The 17,964-nt window shown below is 38.6% G+C and overlaps 1 protein-coding gene across 7 annotated transcripts in view; it reads right to left on the bottom strand.

Moving 5' to 3' along the window:
* LOC138706173 (uncharacterized) overlaps nt 1-17,964 on the bottom strand; it is a 381,089-nt gene that overhangs the window by 134,694 nt on the left and 228,431 nt on the right. Inside the window, exon 1 of one of the 7 annotated variants that reach the window (XM_069835186.1) lies at nt 12,137-12,331. The exons of the other annotated variants lie outside the window; for them this stretch is intronic. The gene's annotated coding sequence lies outside the window, so the exon portion shown is untranslated. Of the gene's footprint in view, nt 1-12,136; nt 12,332-17,964 lie in introns of those variants that run through there. 7 annotated transcript variants of the gene reach the window in all.

The raw sequence follows: 17,964 nt of genomic DNA, 5'->3' as shown, positions 1-17,964 counted from the left end.
GTTCTAGTTTTTACATTAGCTTACTTTTTAAATTCAAATATCTAAGTAATGTTATATGAATGCATTTTATTCACTGAAATATTGTCGTCAGCATTATGAGGATAATCTGAGTTTAGAGGCTGGACGTTTTGGCATTTTCCATCCTCAAAAGTAGTGAAACTCCTTGTGAACATAGTGCAATACTGCTCCGTAAGACAATAAAGTACGAGTATACATCAAGACGAGAAACAGACTCAATTTCTGTGCACGGGATATAGGCCTATCTTATCACTTCACTACGGAATCGAACTCGGGACAAATAAATTTACCACCACCACCACCACGCCGCCGCCACCACCACCACCACCACCACCGCCACCACCACCACCACCACCACCACCACCACCACCACCACCACCACCACCACCACCACCACCACCACCACCACCACGTCATGAGAATTATTCGCGATATTTATGGACGGCGTAATGAAAATATTAGAAGAAATAAGCAGACAAGCGGCTGTACTATATAACTGACAACCAAACATCAATATGTCAAGTTGGATTATCTGAATGATAGAGTAACTCTCTACACTAATTCCAGAACATTCTGTTGCCTGAGGAAGTTCTAATCTGAGAAGCTGTAATAATTTAAGTTACGAATTCAGCTGAAGGGTAGTTCCTTTGCGTCCTCTATTGAATTGCAATAGTATCTGAACTGGAAAAACAGATATTTGGAGGAATGGAGTACAAAGTTAAGCACTGTACCACAAAGGATTAAATGCGCAGTGGAGAGTTCCGTCGAAGTAGTTGGATAAAGGTCTGTACATAGCTGCGGGCCATGTCCAGAGTTACTTCTAAGATACAATATTCCATACCCTCAACTCACTCCCACATTGACTTGCGGTGGCTTTTCATTCATGCAAATCCAAAATTTCTCTCCCTCTCCCGTCTGGACACAAAGACCAACAAATACATTATTTTCCAACAGTGAACGTCTGCGAAGCATGTCCACCACATTGATAGATAACAGTTCTATTTTAAATTCAACGTTTTAGATACTCCACTTAACTGTGGTGCATATGTGTAGAGTAGCGTTTGCGGCTACAAATAGAGCGGACACGAATTCGACATTGCAGAGGAGTGCTGATCTATCTGCCTTTCGGAGGAGCTGACTGTGTTTTCTTTGTCTTGCATTTGTCCTGTGTTGTCTTGAGGGATGACGTTGCGTTATGCTGATCAGTGATCACCAGGCTTCGGCCTAGGGATATAGAGTAACCAGTATGAGGTTTAGAGTACACGGAGTATAAATGACGTCATGACCCGTGTGTGGAAGGGTGACTGCAACAGCACAGGTGGGTTCGTAATGTGTGTGTATTGCTGCTTGGCTGCGGTACGTGTAACAGGCTTCGGCGTAGGGACACCTGATTGAAGGTTACAACTCACATTAATACTTTAATGGTAGACATTTATTGCCTACACTAGGAATGTACTGTATATATTGCATCTGTACAGGTTGAAATATATTTTGTGACGGACTGTTTACATGTTGAGACACGAAGTTACGGCGCACTCCATCTCCCACTCCACTCGACAAACACAACACTATCGTTCGTGGGTTCTGAATTTCATACGTTTCTGTGCCCAAGTCCGAAGCCTGGTGATCACATTGGTTGGGACTCTTAAGAGACCATGTTCAGTGCAGCAGCAGCAGCAGTAGTAGTAGTAGTAGTAGTAGTAGTAGTAGTAGTAGTAATAATAATAATTAATAATAATAATAACAACAACAACAGAACTTCCATTGTGACTCAAGTGGTAGCGTTTCTGGCTAATATTCCTGCAGATTCGACTTCAATACCCGGCAATAGGCTGTGAATTTCTCCCCTTCACTTATGGATGTATGCTCCCATATTTTGTAGTTAAATGGTGTTGTCTAAAGCTATGGCGAAGCCTCATTCGTAAACATTTAATCAAGGCGTCCTGCTACTTGTGAATGTTGAAATGGCCGCTTCGTCTAATGCGTTATACCTTCGCCTAATGGTAAGGAACACGAATCTTCATGGGGGAAGAAATTCTCCCATGAAATTTCAGCGAATGTATAAGACCGGTGCTCATCCAACAGCGTGAGGAAATTGGGGAGCTACAGTGAGTAGCGTAATCCTATTGCTTACATTGTCTCTAACGGCTAAGAAGAGAGGATCATTGTGCTGAACATACGCTAACCCTTGTACTGGTTCATCTCTGGTCAAGAATGTACAGTTCATTGGTCGCTTTCAGGCTTCTAAGAGTTATCGAGCCAGATGATGATGATGATAATAATAATGATAATAATAATAATAATAATAATAATAATAATAATAATAATAATAATAATAATGCCAGGTGAGACACCTGTGTCTTACTCATACGAAGTTGTGTAATACCGCTTATTCACAGTCAATTCCAGAAACACAATACTCGTAATCATATCTTATGCATAAGAGAGTATTGTGTCCGTCATATTACAGGGAGTCCCGACAAAACCTTCATCATAGGCTAAATCATAAAAATTTGTCCACTATGACCTCCGATTTCCAAACGTGTCTGGAGGCGGAACTTCACGTTATTTACGACGCGTTTGTAGAATGTCTGCGATGATTTCACAACACTTTTCCTCGATCTGTGTGCGAATACGTTGTAGGTACTAATCTTCACTTCAGATACCTTTTCCTTAACTTAACTCCAGAACGCAAAGTCAAATGGATTTAGGTCGGGTGACCTGGGTCCTCTGCAGCCTATCCACCGATCGAGCAAGTTGTCGCCGAGTAAACTCCGCACAGGCGTGGCATAAGATAATGCCTGAATTGGATCTGCTAGGCTAAAAACCAGAATGGTTAATGAAGGATGGTGCTCTACCACATTACACCACACATTTATGGAATTGGTTGGACAACTTTCCCGAATGGCGAACAGGCCGCTGAGGACTCGACAGTGATCTCCCCTTGACTTTGCTTTCTGGGGTTAACTTAAGGAAAAGGATTCTGAAGTGGAGATTTGTGACCTGAAACATCTACAAACGCTGATCGAGGAAAAGTGTTGTGAAATCACTGCAGACATCCACAGCGCGTTGTAAATAACATGAAGTTCCGCCTCCAGACATCTTTGTAAATAGGAGGGGCTAATATTTTATGATTTAGCCTACGATGGGAGACTTGTCGGACACTCTGTAGATCAAGTGATTAAGGCGTGTAACTAATGTGGGAACTGCGGAATATTCCACACATTTTCGTTTCATTGATTCTACGCTAGCGGTATCGTAAATATACTGGAAAATGAGACCAGAAGTTCGGGCATGTATTATAAAATGGTTGAGCTTCCAGCACTAACACTTTGGATGGGTGGGTGGGTGGGTGGGTGGGTGGGTGGGTGGGTGGGTGGATGGATGGATGGATGGATGGATGGATAGATAGATAGATAGATAGATAGATAGATAGATAGATAGATAGATAGATAGATAGATAGACAGACAGACAGACAGACAGACAGACAGACAGACAGACAGATAGATAGATAGATAGATAGATAGATAGATAGATAGATAGATAGATGGATGGATGGATAGATAGATAGACAGACAGACAGACAGATAGATAGATATAGATAGATAGGTAAATAGATAGACAGACAGACAGACAAAATAAATTAAATATGAATACTTATTATAAACAGCTATTTCGTATATTTACATGTAGTGATGACCCTCACATTTCCCAAATAAATAAATTATATACACAGTATCGGTTATATAAAGTACATAAACTGAACAAATAAACAAAATAAATAAATAAAATACGTTATTAAATTTATCTACAGCGGTTTTGATTTATCTAGAGCAAGTCAAAACTCGAGTAGAATTTAGTTGACTATTAAACGTTTAGAAGAAAGTATATAAAAATTAGAAGAAATAAAGTACGTATTCTAATACAATAAAATATTAACTGACTTACAAAAATACTAAACTGTCTTGAAAATGTATTATTGTACCACCTCATCATTACAAATATTCCGCTAGATGGCAATAATGTGTTACGATTAGCTGTACTCTTGTTACCAGTTGTGCCAACTGTACAATCTTCATTGAAGTCTATGGACGATTACTAGTCAAGTAGGCTTTGTTGATTCAGTTTCATTTTTACTAAAACAATTGCATTCCACTTCAATTATCAATATATATTAATAGAATTAAATACAAATATTCCTTTAGAATTGATTAGGAGGCCCATTATTAAACCTTAGTTCGGAGAGCTATCAAGTATCTAATCTCATACAGCAGAAGCTGTAACATAACCTAAATAATATAAAAAAGATAAATGATAGAAAAGTTTTAATTAAGGATAATGAAATAAACATTAATCATTTTAAAAGGTACAAATTGAAAGTACAATGTTGGTAAACGAAGAAACAAATGGTAGGGAGGTGATAAACATAATTGTAGGATAAGCAGCCATGATCGGTTGAAACACGTCATTCCGTAGCCTACCGTTTTATTGGTCAAAAGTAGTATGACGTAGTAAAAGTGTAATAGTCAATAGCTATAAACTAACCTATTAAAAGTCCTTACCTCATTAGCATTTTAAAACGAAGAAAGTGCCTGAAATCAACTGGTGCAAACTTTCCTTGGTAATCAAATAAAGTGCAATTGCATATCTTCAATTAAGGAATTATGTAACCTGGAGGTATGGAAATTTCAGGCCTAATCTTGCTTTGACATTTCTTAAAAACAAGTACCGCAATTTCATGGGCATGATATAAAATTCAGGGTTGCATAAAACTTAATTATAAGGGGCAAATGACTCACCCTGTCTAGACTCTTCATTGCGATACAAGAAGTAGCAAATCTGGTTGCAAATTGGGCTTGCATTTCCAACAGAGAAGTGGAAATTAATCTCATTTTGATAGGTTCTGGTATTTGTCCCCATGTCTTGTGTGTGACGTGTATTGTCTTACGTGTAGTGGTCTTACGCTGTGACTGATACATAACAAGGAATTCCGATGAATGTACAAATGCATATTCAAAATTTTCATAAGAGTGAGAGCGAAAGGTTAATGGTAATAAAGAAGAAAAGAAGTTTCATTTGTACTCGTCATGGTTTTGACCTTGTTTTATGAAGTGGAAAGCAAATGCATATCACCTATCGATGTACTAGAAAAGGAAACCGCAGAAAAACGGCTCCGTGGTTCGGTAGAAAACCACTGTCCTGATTTAGACTCTCGAAGACTGTACATGCTTCAGCGGTATAAAGTTTGTGTCGGTCTCCGCAAAGAAAATTAATACTAAGCGATGTTTCCGGTCCATAAAGTCTGAAAAGTTTTAAAATGCTTTCAGCTTGCATAACTTCATTGTCGATACTGTAAACGCTCCACTGCCTTTCAGCGCCTTGGTGCAAGGCAACTTATCGGGCGTCGATGCTGGGCGGGTCAGCCTGACTCGCCGGGCGACACGCAGGCTCCATACACTCTTCTCTGTGTGGCACCGCACAGAACGAACCGTTAGACAGGAGACCACGTAATTCTGACAGACATATTAGAAAAGTTACGACTTTACAGTAAATAAACTGTGTCATGCAAATGACATTTTTCACAGCAATTATTTACATAATAAGATAACCATAACTATTTTACGTAAATTGAAAGAGAGGGGAGGACTGGCGTCTGGCTTCTTGGAACATCGACAGCTTGAGCGCTCACTTTTCAGGCGAGGGACCCCGTTCAAAATCCGGTGAGAGAAAAAGGGATTAGTTGTGAATAAATAGTCAGAACACCATTACCACCATCCCATTAGGAAGCATCCGTCTTTACCACTTAGCATTGTAACAAACAAGGCACTTAGCAAGACTTTCATATCTGGGCAATCACATCCCTATAAACATTAAAACATACGGAGACGATGGGTCCGATGTCCCTACGTTACGTGCAGCCTGCCAACTGCAGAATATATATAGAGATCCGGTTCAGATTTCGATGGGTCAAAGTGAAATCTGTGACACATGATGGTCATGAGCAGATTTTTTTCAGGATAGTCTAATGGTATATTATGATTATTCCGCCAATTCTTCGCCTTATTAATATTACAGCCCTGGGACCTTTTTTTAAAACAATATTACTTTGAGTAGTGACAAGAAAAACGAGTAACAAGTAGACCTACCAACTGTCTGATCTTCATGTTTCCTAAACAGGGACAAATGACATGTATAAGTGAATTAGGAGTGAATTTTAATAGCCTGAGCTGTGTTCTGTTTCTTGAAAAATTTACTTGTCACATTTCATTGTAACTTTTAGGCTATTTTTGACAAGTCCAAGACGTACGGTCAAACTTAGAGTCATCCTGTAAGTCTATACTTTTGGAACTAAAGAAAAACATTGTAGCTAAGATATATATTATACCTAAGCGATTCAGAAGGAGAAATAATGCAGACAAAACCATAAAAAGAAAGGGATATTGAATATAGGCTATATACGAATTTAATTAGAGATTCAGGTTAAGTTCAATAAAGTTAAAACATATTACTATTAGAGGACCTCGCCGTCCTCTATTGAATATTGTGTAATCAATAACTATGTGTAGTCATTGAATTTTTCTCCATTAATACAACTGAAACAGCTTTTAACCATAAATGGGAGTGAATTTAAACGAAATATTGGTCAAATTAATGCTTTGTGAACCAAAAGAGCAATTTCATTTCATTTTTAAGTTTTTAATATTTTGTTATTTTTTTCTCCGGTTTTATGAGACAATGCTATATTGTGACCTGCCACCTTACTTGTCAAACTTCTCAATAGTTTTACAATCGTACTTATCGAACTTGACAACAAATGACAGTTGATACCTAACAATTTGAGAAAAGTTCGTTCCGGCACCGGGAATCGAGCCCGAGACCTTTCAGCTCTGCACGTAGGGCGCTCTTTCCAACTGAGCTATGCCGGGACATGATCCACGGCGTCGGCCGAACTCTCCTCATTATATTGTTAATGGCCTACTACCTGCATTTTAGACATATAAGTCATATATGTAGGAGCGCAAATTTAAATGACTTTATGGCCATATTCAACAACAGATTCTGAATACTGTTAACATTGATATATTCATATATGAGGTCTCGCCATCCTCATTGAATAAACAAGACTACTATTTTATGTTAGTAGTAAACATGTAGATACCTACTAATTTGAGAAAAATTCGTTCCGGCACCGGGAATCGAACCCGGGACCTCTCAGCTCTGCGCGCTCAGAGCTCTTTCCAACTGAGCTATGTCGGGACAAGATCCACGAGACTTCATACATGAACATATGTATACATGTAAATGAGAGTTGCTTCACATGTTTGTCAAGAATTTTAAGAAACAAAATTTACTCATCACTTGTCTCTGACTTCATTGTCAGCTTGCCACTAATTAAAGTAGTTGTTTTAAGAAACAAAACCGTAAGAGAAGTGCCTGCCTTTTCAGGCAGTGCTGTAGTTTAGCATGTAGGCTATTCATATGTGAAAGAAAATGTCACGAGACGAAAAGAGATTGAGACAGGCACAAAAAAAAAGACAGATAGGGAAGCAAAGAAGAAATAAAGGAGCAATAACTGTTCTCTTAGGTATATGAAACAGCCAAACAGCTACAACGTTGTTTCCAAGCCGGAGATCTGTTGAAATTCCGATAAGTTTAAATAATATTTACTGCAGACAAAGACGGTTCTGAGGAAAATTTTCTGAGTATTTCGATTTTCGCTGCCATTATTTTGCAAATTTTCCAGTTTCAGTTTATTACTATAACCACCACGAGTAAAGTATGCAGCCTTTAAAGTCGTCGTTGCAACATATTCTTCGGAATTTGTAGAAGATTCAAATCTGACCAGCCACTTGGGCTGATAAAGTTGAGGGAGACAAAGAGAATGAGTAGTCGAATCTCCTGTATACGCTATGCAGCAGACAGATATTGTGAGGCGTATCACACAGACATCTGCAGTGCTCGAAATCCTTTGTGTGGATTTGCACGCCACGGTCTCAACATGGTTAACTGTGGAAACCGCAAGATGCCGTGCTCCGATTCACTTTCCAGCACTCTCACACATAGAAACCACCTGTCTAATCACGTGTGTCTGACAGCATCACGTGACAACCTCAAGAGCAAGGTCGAGACTTTGGGAGGATCGGCCCCTAGACAGGACACAACACCACAGCAGAAAGCGCAATACAATGGCCATATTAAAGAAATCTGCATTCCAGTACACTTATGACAGCATAATGTATATTGCTATTTATATTCCTTAACAGAAGTGACTTAGTCGTCCATTGCAGCCTAATGTTTACCGTGAATGCCATGAACCTGAGGTACAGGGGTTCCATCCCGACGATGGATTTTAGACGGGAAAATATTATAACTGCGGTTTTCGTAAGATGAGGAAGTAAAGTCGTTGGCGCCATGTAGTAAATCACTGAATGTAAAAGATTCAATTCTTCAAACCCGCTTTTACTCCGCTCTTAACATATCGTAACAAAGTCACCCAAATATTGATTGGGGAGAATTCTGTTGGAGAATAATGGGAAAATGTCGATTCATAATCTTGCTGCTCAACATAGCCCTTTGTGTAATGATCCTGCCAATATATATACGCACGAAGGTCCATAAACTGAACATTTATAGGTTTACCAGTTAAGTCGAGCATAGTTGAAAAGAGTCAATGACTTCGTTGTCAATTTTCGGCTCTAGAAACCAAACACCAACTTACAAAAGCGACTCTGATATTGAGTCTCATCGACCACAGTGTATACAGTGGCTAAGATTAAGACAAACAGCTTTAAGGTGGCATAAAAGCTACGCCTAGGATAATGATGTTTGTCCATTGTCAATATGACGTCCTGTAGTATCCTAGCTAGAACCTCGGCGACTTTCTCACTCCTGACAGAAAACTCATAGTATTAGTGCGCATGTCCTAGTGTCAGGCAGAGTAAACCAAATACGAACTTAAGAGTAAAACTTAGATAAAGGTATTGTTCAGCTCAAAACACTCATGGGTTTAAATACCGATGACAACCGAAGATATAATGGACTAGGGGCGAAGTGTCTTATGGACTAGTTGCACTTCATTAGCGACAGGCATTTCTTCCTTTCCGCTTCTTCTGAAAATCTTTTCTTATCTAAATTCTTTTAAGTGGTCTAATGAGATAGTGAGTCTCTTTAGAGGCATGTGACTCACGATTTTGGTGCTCACATAACCCAAATGCCGTGTGCAAGAACACAAAAACTGCGTGTCTTTCAGTTTTAATTCTCCTATTCCGTAGTTTATTCATTCATTCATAGTTTCTGGTACGCTCCCTTCTTTCATTAAGTCAGATTAAAAACAAGTTATGAAACAATTTCAACTCTCTTTGTACAGATTGTTTAGTTTAATCGTGTGATGAAACGTACAGTAGTTTCCAAAATTTTGAAAATTACTTTATATGCGATATTGTTACAGTTAAGAAAGGAGTGCTAAATGTATTGAAATAGTAACTAATTACCTATATATATATATATATATATATATATAATAGTGTTCTGCCCAAGGACAGGTCTTTTACTGCAAACCCACCTTTCTCCAATCTTTCCTATTTTCTGCCTTCATCTTTGTTTCCTCATATGATCCATATATCTTAATGTCGTCTATCATCTGATATCTTCTTCTACCCTGAACTCTTCTCCCGTTCACCATTCCTTCTAATGCATCTTTCAGTAGGCAGTTTCTTCTCATATATATATATATACACATACATATACTATTATGTGAGATATCACTTATGCCAAGATGTCTGTCGGATAATTACCATGAATGTTTCAATTCACACACTGTAGTTTATTTACGTCAAAATTTTTAACCACACCTATTTTGAGGGATTTCAATGCATTATAGTCGCGTCGCTGTTATTTCCGGCGTGACTTCTCTTCTTTGCTTACGCCTTAGGAAGTGAAGTCTAGGTAGATAGTATCGTTCGTCATTTTCGTTCTTTCGTTGTCGAGCTACCAGACGAGGAATCTATTTACGGCACCGTTAAACATTATCGTGAGGTAGCTCCTATGACAATAAATCAAATGCAATGTAATTGAGCGGCAAATAACGTCCTCATGTGCTTTCTGCGAACGCCAAGGAAAGAACCAAAATGACGGGCGATTATATTACGTATTTATCGAGCCTTAGGAAGTGCATAACATCATCAGCAGCGAATGACAAAACGCACACGTTTAAGTGTAGCCGACCTGCAACGTGATTGGCTGCCGGAAATAAGAGCGACGGGACTATAGTACTGCAATTATCGTGACATAACATTGTGTATTATAGCATGATATGTAGTCGCTGTATCTGACATACTTGCACCAAAATGGAAAAAGGTTTAGTTAATGTCATTATGCCATAATTTCATAATTTTCCCATAATCGTAAGCAATGGTTCAGAAAACAATGGAACACCAATGCCATGGAATTCGTACAAGATTAAGTTCCAGGAGACAAATTGCCAATAAAGAAAAGAACCTGAGAAGTAGGAGAAAGGAGAGAGTAAAAGATAGAGAAAAAAGAGGACGAGAGATAAATAAATAAATATAAATAAATAAATAAATAAATAAGAGCAAAGGGTGAAACTGATGGTGGAGAGAGCTTGGAAAGAGAAGATAAAAGAAAAGAAGGAAGAGGAACAGATGGATGACAAAGTAAAGATAAGAGAACATACAAAAAAGAACAGGAAATACAGAAGACAAAAAATAATAGAAGAGGAAGAGAAGAATAAGGAAATTAAGATAAACGAAAAGAGAAAGCGCAACAAAAAGGGAAAAAAGCCGAGAAAGCTGTAGAAGAAATTTATTACTAAGTGTCCGGTAGGTGTCCTGTCTCGTGTACGTGACGTACTGTACATGCTACTTACAATCAATCCTATTTGGGAAAGCCTCTATCCGTGAAACCGACTACAAGAAATGAAGATGAAGAGAGTCAAAAGAATCGATATGCGGACTTCCAGGACAGAAACGCCAACATCGAGGACTTCCCACGTAATCACTGTGGATAGTAAGTGTGTGAACATAGGATAAGTCTCCAATCTGCCCATATTACAAGCAGCAATTCCATTCCGCACTCGATCTCTCTGTACACAGATCTTCTGTCCTAGAAACAGCAACCAGCAAATTGAATTTTCGGTGCCGAAGTGAATTCCAATTTCCAATTATTTACGGTACACACGTAAAACAGAGGGAGGGGGAACGAGTGTAGTTGGATATTGCCAGGAAATCCCATTCGAGCGCCGATATACGAGACTACAAGCCTCATTTTCAAGTGTGTCCGGAGAAAGTCAGACTTTTTAATTATGCAAAGAGCTCTCAGCACCCAATACATCCACACGGTTAAAGCAGAAGAGCTGGAACGAGCTTGATAAAAAAAAAAGTATTAACAGTTATAGCTTTGGTAGCTTGAAAAGGTAGTGCAATTTAATCTACACACAATTGCTCAACGTTAATTTACATAACGATTGTTACACGCGTACTTTAACGTCAATCTTATTCTCCTTCCATCTCTAAGAATTGGACCTTCTGGCGTATCCTTTTCTCATGCTTGTGGACAATTATGTCGCCTTAAGCAGTGGCCTTCCACTATATTGACTGTATGATCAGAGAATGCCGTTAATTTCACATTTAAGTGGTGTTAAAAATTCTCACAGGAATTAGGACAGAACGGGCCAAAGGATCCAATTATAGAAATAAATGACACTATTTACTTATCACGTCTCGAAACTATCAACTCTCTCGCTAATGACTGATCTCATCCCACAACTTTATCCAACTTAACATTCCACAGAACTGAGAGCTCGTTCCGCCACTGAACGATATCCTGACATTTGACTGATCTCATCCCGTCATCACCAGACTAAACTCATCTCGCTACTGGACTGAATGAATTCACCGACCAATGGACTGAGTACATAATCCCTCTATTATACTTATCTATCCCACAAACAGACTGAGAGGTAATTCCGCGGTACGTTTAAACTCAGCATGAGACTGCAATATTAGACTGAATTTATCCCACTACTGGATGATTCCAGCCTGTCACTCAATTAACCTTACCCCGTCGCAAGACTCGGGGTAATTACGTCAATGGACTCACCTCATCATGTCAGTGGACTGATTTAACTCCGGTACTGCACTGACTTCACCCTTTACTGGACTCAACCCATCCTGATACTGAACAGACTTCATGCTGCCACAGAATTCAACTCATTTACTACTGCACTAAACTCATCTTGTCACTGAACTGGACACAACCCGTCATTAGAACGAACTCATCTCGACACTGAACCGGACTGAACTCGTCCCAACACTGTACTGAGCTCATCCCGTTTCTGGATTGGTCTCATCCCACCACTGAATTGATAAAGCCGCCCCGGGAATGACGGAGATGAAGTTTGCAGGCAGTGGCTCTGCCAGTTGAGCTTTAAATAAACAAAGAAACACAAGAGAAATTGCTGCTTATCCGTTCATAACGACATTTGCCGTGCAGGCCGGCAGCCCGCATTGATCGGATCAGCTCACTGATCCATCATCCGCTGACAGAGGCTTTTGCTATACGCAGTTATTATCTACTCAGACCGACAGCGGCATTTCATAACGTCCCCCCACAACTCCGCTCTCGCCCACGGTTAAAAACCTGGTTTCCAAAAGACTCACAGTACCTAGAAACGAATGGAAGGCCTTCAAGGTCTCGTCATGAGTTCAAATCCCAACGAGTCAAGATAAAATTTGTAGTGGACGAAAAAGGTGGTGGGGGCAGATTTTCCGGAATGTCATCAATTCCCTGTCATTTTCCACTATTACTCGCTTATCACCACCTAATGATCACCCCACCTTCATTTTTCAATGTGTGTATGGCCCAAAAGGAAATGTCACGATGAGTCCCAAAAGAATGGATCAGGGATGATCTACTTCCTCTTTTCAATGATTTTAGTAACTTTTTTCGAAATGCATGCTTTGACTATCGGTGCCTTGGTGGCTGAAGCTACGAATTCGACCAAATGATTCGGCACTATGATTGAGGACATGTGTTTCGTGCTTAGCGATAGTCTTGCCCTACTTCTTTCACGTTTCATTAAGTTAACCAACTTTTCAGTTTTCCCCATTTAACAATGACTAAGTCTCTTACCGGAGTAACAGTAATGGTAAGTTCAGTTTCATCTACATCAGCGACGGATAACAGACTCTCTCAGAGAGCTTAGCTTCTCCCGCTACTTTAGTTACTGCTGTGTATAAGTACTCATACTGACTGCTCTGTTTAAGATCCCTTGCAAAGACGCAGCTTGCACGTACGTACCTTCCAGAAATTTCACCTCTTATTATTATCAGTATCTGTCCATGAGAAGTTCCGGCCTTGAGAGCTGACAACGAAACACAACCCAACCATTATACGGTAAGCGCATGACACAGTCACTTGGATTGAAAATACTCGTAGGTTGAGAGAGTAGGTATTTGTGTTAGACACGAACTCTTCACAAAACCCGTTCTTACTTCAAGTTATGAGTTATTATTCTTCATCCTTAGCTAAGCTTGCAGTTTCTCAAGAAAGATAGCCAAAGTTAAATCTCAAAATTATCCTGTAAGACTTGCGGTAGACAAAACGCAGGTATATTCGGTATACACCCATTTTCCCTGCCTTAATTATATATATTCTCCACCACTGACTATCATTCTTAAAATAAATGGATGTAAAAGTCCTACTGCCCTTCTGATGTGCTCACGGATGCGATGATTGTCGGCAGACGCAATAAATTATCCATCCGTCAGGAGAACTTATCGATCTAATGGACAGAACACAAAATCATTTAACACTAATTATTCCTAATAAGTACAGAAACTTACTTACTTACTTACTTACCTACTTATTGGCTTTTAAGGAACCCGGAGGTTCATTTCCGCCCTCACATAAGCTCGCCATTAATCCCTATCCTGAGCAAGATTAATCCAATCTCTACCATCATATCCCACCTCCCTCAAATCCATTTTAATATTATCTTCCCATCTACGTCTCGGCCTCCCCAAAGGTCTTTTTCCCGCCGGCCTCCCAACTAACACTCTATATGCATTTCTAGATTCGCCCATACGTGCTACATGCCCTGCCCATCTCAAACGTCTGGATTTAATGTTCCTAATTATGTCAGGTGAAGAATACAATGCGTGCAGTTCTGTGTTGTGTAACTTTCTCCATTCTTCTGTAACTTCATCCCTCTTAGCCCCAAATATTTTCCTAAGAACTTTATTCTCAAACACCCTTAATCTTCGTCCCTCTCTCAAAGTGAGAGTCCAAGCTTCACAACCATATAGAACAACCGGTAATATAACTGTTTTATAAATTCTAACTTTCAGATTTTTTGACAGCAGACTAGATGACAAAAGCTTCTCAACCGAATAATAACAGGCATTTCCCATATTTATTCTGCGTTTAATTTCCTCCTGAGTGTCATTTATATTTGTTACTGTTGCTCCAAGATATTTGAATTTTTCCACCTCTTCGAAGGATAAACCTCCAGTTTTTATATTTCCATTTCGTACAATATTCTGGTCACGAGACATAATCATATACTTAGTCTTTTCGGGATTTACTTCCAACCCTATCGCTTTAAGTAAGTACAGAAACAACAATGAATTTAACGCAACAGTTATTCATGAAATTAGACTACATCTAAAATATAGAATACAGTCGTGTTTTAAATAAAATTCTTTTTCTGGCATGTTTCACCTTTCTTAGTGTGTTTGCAGCTGTGACTTGTTAAATATGAAGCAGCGGAAAGATATGTACAGTAGTGGCAAAAAAAAAAAAAAACGGACCGACTCTTGTAGCTGATTTCAGAGTCTTGTTTACTCCAGAGCACGATAGATTGGTAACTAAGACTTTCGTGGTTCGAATCCTGCATGGAAGGAAACTTTTTTTTTGTTCCTTATTCGAATTTATTCCCAATACTTTTCGATTGCTGGTAAAATTCATGTTCTGCGAATAATAAGTTAATTAAGTAGTAAAATATCGCTGCAATCGAAAAGTATTAGGAATAAATTTGAATAAGGAACAAAAAAGAGTTTCCTTCCCAGGCAGGATTCCAACCACGAAAGTCTTAGTTACCAGTTTATCGTGCTCTGCGTGAACAAGGCTCTGAAATCAGCTACAAGGGTCGGTCCGGTTTTTTCTGCCACTACTGTACAGTAGTATCTTGACTCATCCGGTAGAAATTGACTGGTGTATTTTTTTTTAATCTCCTTAGTGTGGGAGTTTTAAACTCCCCAAAATGAATGAGGACAACATGAAAAGTTTTACGTAAGTTAAACGAAAAGAGTGTTTATTGACTTGACATTGTACCTATCATGGGAGATAGATCTGCCCAGCAGCCTTCGAAACAACTGTTCTCATTTTTCGTATTGAAATGGTGACATTAAATGTTTACCTCTTCGTTCAAGGATATTTTTCGAATAAAATTGCACTGTTCCTTAACAATGGTATGATTTACTACATAAACGCATATATCCTAATGAATTATGAAATACCGTACTGCTACATCGTCTAAAATGTTACTTAATTTCGAAACAAGAGTTACGTATGTAATATGGAAATGACAACACTATTATGAACTTAATAGTAAGCATTTCTGTCTTTCTATTTAAGGTGCTGTCAAAAATTACCAAATGTTGCTCTTCACGTGTTTGGTAGAATACAAATAGTTAAATATAAACGATTAATCTCACGATACTGATCTGAGCTGAAATAATTATGTACGATATACAGTATTCATCACTTCCAACAACCAAGTGGACAATGTGATTTTAAATTACTAGCCTTTCGGGACTTAATGTACAGTTATGCTCTTTTGAGTTCGTTAACGATGCATTAAAATCACACGTAAATCGAAATAAATCGTTTCTTTTATCTTTTTTCGTACATTGTTACTGTTTAGTCAACTGTCCGAAGACAGGTCTGAACCCCACAAATGATAACAAAAAGGTACCACTTATGAGGCACCTAGGCCAGGAGATAATGGGGTAGGATGGCCAGTTCCTTTCCCTCTCCATTGAATACATTGCCGACTAGCTACATATTACACTAGTCAAGACTTCAGATGCATACAAACAATTGTTCTTCCTCCGACACATATCGTCAAGTGAGATGTACTGCCTGATAATAGATGTACATATCAGCCAGAACCTCAATCAAAGTATAAGAAAGGAAAAACTACATACAAGGGAAAAAAATTGATTAAAAAAGTGAAGTTAAAACATTCTAAAAATGTTAAAAGACAATTTTGGTCTGGGATTACCACAGGTTCAACTTGTAGGCTATATAGAAATAGAGCAAAGACTTTTAAATATAAATTAAAAAACAAATTCCAATAGGGCCTACGTATTTTGCTGAAAACTCTGCTTCTAGTGATGATTATAATTATGCTGAAGAAACTGACGGACTGATAGCTGAGAAAATGTGATTATCCTAATAGAACCTTTCAGACATTCTCTTTATCCGTACAAATGTCAACTAAACTCCGTGGAACTTCAAGTCGGGTCTCCGACATGGAAAATCGACGCATCAGTCGTTCGCATTACGGAGCGCTGCTGACACGTGTTTCATACAAAACGAGACGAAATACTTTTAAAGCCCTTTTGAAATCTCGCATAACAACGTGCGCAGCATTAATTGGGTCTGATACATTCATTAGATGTGTTTGCTTTTACTCTGGTTTCTTTACGTCATAACTCTTTCCTTTCTTTAATAGAGTACTGCAAGCCACCCATGCCCTCTCACGTTACGATATCTCTCTCGCCCTCCTCCATCCAATCGATTTTCATTCTGTTTGAGTTTGTAGTGAAAGATGTTCTATAGGGTTTAATTCTCCCCTCTCTTTTAATTTCTGTCAACTAAATGCTGAATATTCTACTTATAACCTTCCTTCCTTCCTTCCTTCCTTCCTCTTTTATAGGAGAATACCTTCCCTGTATTTCCGTACTTTTAGAAATAATTTCTCTTGAGACCTTCTACACTTACACCTATTCATGATCATGATCATCAGTAATAAGTCTTGGAACAATATTGATAACCGAAATTAAAACGTTGATTTTCGACTCGCAAACTCGGGTTCAAATCTAGGCCAAAGTTGGTTTTCTGAACAAAGATTTCGAGGACACTGCAGTTTGCTCTGCATTCATCTCAACAATTCTTATTCTTTGCCCATTCAAAGACCCGTGTTTAAATTCAGGCAAGACGGCATTTAGGACATTCTCAGTATAATCCCCGTCTTCTCTAGCATCGTTCCAATTTTCTTTTCCTCACCATCATCATAATAAAAACAAGAGTAGCCTAACATCCATTCAGAGAAAACTAGGACAAGATAAGGAGAAAATATTATTGTAAGTTGTGTACTAATAGTTTCATGTCATTGTTCCTGCAATAACTCCTATGTGACATATTTTTCGATTTTCAGATTTTTGCTCTATTAAATAACTTAAATAGTAATACAGCAAATAATAAAATCCCCTATATATAATTATATTTCTTTCTTTCGAAAATGTAAGAATTCACAATCTCCTATGTGCCACTGCCATCGTATGAATAACTGTGTTTTTTCATCCTACTGAAAAATGTTATATTTTACACATAGGAGTTATTGCAGGAACAATGACGATAAATAGGCTACACAGGCTATTATGAAGCTCCACTGAACAGCATGTGTTTTAACATGATGTTAAATTAGTGTCTAATAATAAATAAATAATAATATTACTTCATCGCCTGATGTCCATCGAAGCTGACTAGAGTAGACAAATGTGTCCCTGTTGATAACTTCCCTAACTACTCTACTCTGGCAATGTGAAAAATAACAGACCTGACTGAGGTAAGCCATCTGTAAAGTGGAATTCACTGGTATGATGATGGGCAACGATGATAATTATAGAAATCGGATTTAT

Source organism: Periplaneta americana, chromosome 9 (assembly GCF_040183065.1).
Source record: "Periplaneta americana isolate PAMFEO1 chromosome 9, P.americana_PAMFEO1_priV1, whole genome shotgun sequence".
Classification (NCBI taxonomy): Eukaryota; Metazoa; Arthropoda; class Insecta; order Blattodea; family Blattidae; genus Periplaneta; species Periplaneta americana.
The sequence above is the reverse complement of the archived record's forward strand: the minus strand, read 5'-3'. Positions and strand labels throughout refer to the sequence as shown.